The sequence below is a fragment of the Malus sylvestris genome, chromosome 13 (genome assembly GCF_916048215.2).
Source record: "Malus sylvestris chromosome 13, drMalSylv7.2, whole genome shotgun sequence".
Classification (NCBI taxonomy): Eukaryota; Viridiplantae; Streptophyta; class Magnoliopsida; order Rosales; family Rosaceae; genus Malus; species Malus sylvestris.
Window position 1 is genome coordinate 43,890,783 of NC_062272.1, and position 5,000 is coordinate 43,895,782.

A 5,000-nucleotide genomic window follows, 5' to 3' on the forward strand; every position below is an offset into this window, starting at 1 on the left:
GGGCTAAGTTACTTGATGTTGCCCAATTCTCTTATAACTTGCAACGTTCGGAGTCGACGGGGAAAAGTCCGTTCGAGTTGGCTATAGGGCAACAACCCTTGACCCCGAACACGGTCGTGACTGGCTACACGGGGAATAGTCCAGCCGCTTTCAAAACTGCTAAGGAGTGGCAATTAGCCCACGAACTTGCTCGAGCTCATTTGGAGAAGGCTTCAAAGAAGATGAAGAAATGGGCAGATCGCAAGCGAAGGAATGTGGAGTTCCAAACTGGCGACCAAGTCTTTGTGAAGCTCAATGCGTCTCAGCACAAGAGTACTCGTGGCTTGCACAAGAGCTTGTTGCGGAAATATGAGGGACCATTCCCTATCATCAAGAAGGTTGGCAAAGCCGCGTATGTTGTGGAACTCCCACCCCGCCTCAAGTTTCACCCGGTGTTCCATGTGAGCAACTTGAAGCCTTATCATGCGGACGATGAGGAACCAAGTCGAGGTGAGTCTCATCGAGCACCCCCTTTGATGACGGAGGCATTTGACAAAGAAGTGGAGAGCATTGAAGCCAAGCGTGTCGTGGTGCGACCAAGACAACCAAAGCATGTGGAGTACTTTGTCAAATGGAAGGGGCTACCATACTCCGAAGCAACATGGGAGAAGGAGACGTCCTTATGGCAATATAAGGACTTGATTCAGACATTCGAGAGGCAAGAGTCGACGAGGACGTCGACGGCTTAAGTGGGGGAGGATGTCACGGGCCGTAGGTTAAAAACAAAGAAAATGCCCAAGACATCATATATCTAAGCCCATGAAGCCATGTCTTCATGGAAGCTTCTGGAACGTCCCGGAGAGATCAAGAACGTGGCGGAGCATTCAAGATCATCTAGGGCATTCTGGAACATTCCACACAAGTGTACATATTTAAGCCTCACCTAGAATAATCTAGATTAGGCAAGTTGTATCTAGAACTATGCTAGATATTTTTGGATGTAAGTAGGGGATTCTAGAACCCTCCATTGAGGAGGTGACTTAGGCCTATAAATAGGAGGTAAGGCCATTTGGCCAAACCATCCAAGAATTGTAAGCAATTGTAAAGTTCTCTTAACTTTCAATACAAAGCTTCCTTTCTCCCATCTTCTAAGTGATCTTAGCATTCTCCAAGCTATCTTAGCTTTCTTTGTGATTCGATCCGGGGAAGCGAGGCTTCGAAGGCTTACTTAGCTTGTTCATCGAGGTATTCAAGTCTAAGTGCCGCACGGGCGGAAGGCTTAAAGAGTCATCCCGTGACACTAGGATGTGGTAGCCGTTTCTCAGGCTCCCTCTCCGGAATCGAACCCTAATTCTCCGTCACCCGTCACCACCATGGTAGGCCACTATCCTACCATCGAAAGTTGATAGGGCAGATATTTGAATGATGCGTCGCCAGCACGATGGCTGTGCGATCCGTCGAGTTATCATGAATCATCAGAGCAACGGGCAGAGCCCGCGTCGACCTTTTATCTAATAAATGCGTCCCTTCCAGAAGTCGGGGTTTGTTGCACGTATTAGCTCTAGAATTACTACGGTTATCCGAGTAGCAGGTACCATCAAACAAACTATAACTGATTTAATGAGCCATTCGCAGTTTCACAGTCTGAATTTGTTCATACTTACACATGCATGGCTTAATCTTTGAGACAAGCATATGACTACTGGCAGGATCAACCAGGTAGCATTCCTCTTCGACGCCGGCGCCGCACGAGACCGACGACCTTGACGGTCGACGGCTCGCGACGGGCACGACAGTCGTACGTATCAAGCGACAAGGCTTCGATCGGACGGTCGGAGGCCGTAAAGACCCACCGCCCCTTCAGCGTTCCGCATCCGAGATGTCGACCGGAAACTCGAGCACCGAAACTGCACCGCAACGAGTGCGGCTCGTCCGGGACACGAGCACCGCCACGATGTCGTCCTCCCGCCGGCAAGGCCAGCAAGAGGAGGAAAGGGACGACGAGAGGCAGCATTCCTTCGCAATAGGTAGCCAGAACAGAAACCCATCTTGCGCGCAGGACGAATCTTGACGCGTCAATGAAGCGGGGTACGAGACGACAGTTCGATGCCGAAGCACGGAGCCTGCCGTCGAATACAACCCAATTACCACTCATACGCCGTCACGTTAGCTAAACCCAGCACCGCCCAACGAAAAACACTTCTCGACTATCCCTACAAAGGGATGCGTCTCGAGTGCAGATACGCCGGGTAGGAGCCGAGCCGCACCGCTAGGCATGAAAACACATACGAAGGCAACAGGTACGATCGAATAGTTCAACGGCTACCGAGAAGCTTCGTCGACGCCGCACGAACTCGCTTTCGACATGCAACGTGGGTTGGGAAGGACCTAACACATAGCACCAACCCCTTATCTATGCACGCCTAGAACAAGCACGAACTTTGTTTTCGAACCCCTCTTGACCGTCAAACAAGGGACAAGCTTCTTCACCACCGCCGCACGAACTCGTGCTCAAACATGCTAGTGCACTGCGAGGGCCCTTTCGGACCACACTAAGCCGAACCGACACTAGCATTGCCAAGAACAAGCCCGAGCATTGCTGATTACAAAGCTCCGCAACAGGGACAACCGAAAGAGAGGGACAAACTTCTTCATCGCCGCCGCGAAGACAAATCTTCGACATGCTAGTGAACTGGGCGAGCCCTTCGGAAAACAAACGTCCATGGACTGCATTGCCGTGCGCCCACTAGCACGCCTAGGAGAAGCCTGCGCATTGGTTCATCCGAAGCCGAACCCTCCCTAATATCCAACAATCCGAGGGCAACCGAGGGTTGAAAACATGCATGTCGAAAAAAACACCCGCTCCCAAGCAAAAGAAAACAAACCCACCCCAAAAGTTTAAAGAGAAAACATTTTTCCCAACCCGCTATTTTTCAAAACGTTTTTTCCCACCCGGATTAAAACCATTTTGTCCCCCTTTTAATTTTGAAAACGAAAACATTTTTGTTTTGTTTGAAAACATTTCAAAACATTTCAAAACATTTGAAAAAATTTAAAAAAAAAAAAAAAAAATTTTGAAAACGCACCCATGGTGGCGGCGGCGGCGGAGGGGGACCGCCACCGTCGCCGCCACCATGGGCGGGAATGTCCCAAACCCGACACATCATATATTCCGAGGCAACACGTTATGATGTGCGGGAATGTCATCCCTAGACCGATGGTGCAGCCTGCATGCCATGCTTGGGATTTTTGACATGCAGGGAGCACCACCCCCCTATATAGCATATTATGCTGTTATGGCACTGCCAGGAGGAGACATCAGTTTTCGCGAGGAGTCATATTGGGCCGTGAAAAACTCATGGCTTGGAATTTGAACGAGATTTTTTGCAGGGATGTACATATAGATGCAAGAGATTTTCAGAAAAAAATTCAGACTTTTTTGAGCATGGCAAGTATTTTATTTTATTTTTTGAAGTCGGGAAATTGGAAAAATCGTAAAAAAAAATCGGTGCGAGATTTTTCAAATCCGTAAGTTCAAGGACCTTCTAAAAATCATATACTAACTATATGGTGCGGGTTGTGCGGGGAAATTATCAATAAAAATGGGACTTGACATTGTTTGAAGATTTTCGACATGCCTGCTGTGCAATTTGGCATGTCAGAGTGGGCGCTAGCCTCGCTTCCTGTCGACAGGAAGCGAGGCTAGTGGCGAGGCTAGCAGCGAGTTTTTTGAGTGCCAAGATGCGAGGCTTGGCATGTCATTGGCATGCCATGGTCGGCATTTGACATGCCAATGTCGACATTTGGCGAGGCTTGGCATGTCATTGGCATGCCATGGTCGACATTTTCCGAGTCTTGACATGTCATTGGCGTGCCATGGACATGTCATGGTCGACATTTTGCGAGGCTTGGCATGTCATTGGCATGCCACGGTCGACATTTTGCGAGTCTTGACATGTCATTGGCATGTCATGGACATGCCATGGTCGACATTTTGCGAGGCTTGGCATGTCATTGGCATGCCATGGTCGACATTTTCCGAGTCTTGACATGTCATTGGCGTGCCATGGACATGTCATGGTCGACATTTTGCGAGGCTTGGCATGTCATTGGCATGCCACGGTCGACATTTTGCGAGTCTTGACATGTCATTGGCATGTCATGGACATGCCATGGTCGACATTTTGCGAGGCTTGGCATGTCATTGGCATGCCATGGTCGACATTTTGCGAGTCTTGACATGTCATTGGCGTGCCATGGACATGTCATGGTCGACATTTTGCGAGGCTTGGCATGTCATTGGCATGCCATGGTCGACATTTTCCGAGTCTTGACATGTCATTGGCGTGCCATGGACATGTCATGGTCGACATTTTGCGAGGCTTGGCATGCCACGGTCGACATTTTGCGAGTCTTGACATGTCATTGGCATGTCATGGACATGCCATGGTCGACATTTTGCGAGGCTTGGCATGTCATTGGCATGCCATGGTCGACATTTTCCGAGTCTTGACATGTCATTGGCTTGCCATGGACATGTCATGGTCGACATTTTGCGAGGCTTGGCATGTCATTGGCATGCCACGGTCGACATTTTGCGAGTCTTGACATGCCATTGGCATGTCATGGACATGCCATGGTCGACATTTTGCGAGGCTTGGCATGTCATTGGCATGCCATGGTCGACATTTGACATGCCAATGTCGACATTTTGCGAGGCTTGGCATGTCATTCGCATGCCATGGTCCACATTTTCCGAGTCTTGACATGTCATTGGCATGCCATGGACATGTCATGGTCGACATTTTGCGAGGCTTGGCATGTCATTGGCATGCAATGGTCGACATTTTCCGAGTCTTGACATGTCGTTGGCATGCCATGGTCGACATTTTGCGAGTCTTGACATGTCATTGGCATGCCATGGACATGCCGTGGTCGACATTTTGCGAGGCTTGGCATGTCAGTGGCATGGCATGGTCGACATTTTCCGAGTCTTGACATGTCATTGGCGTGCCATGGAC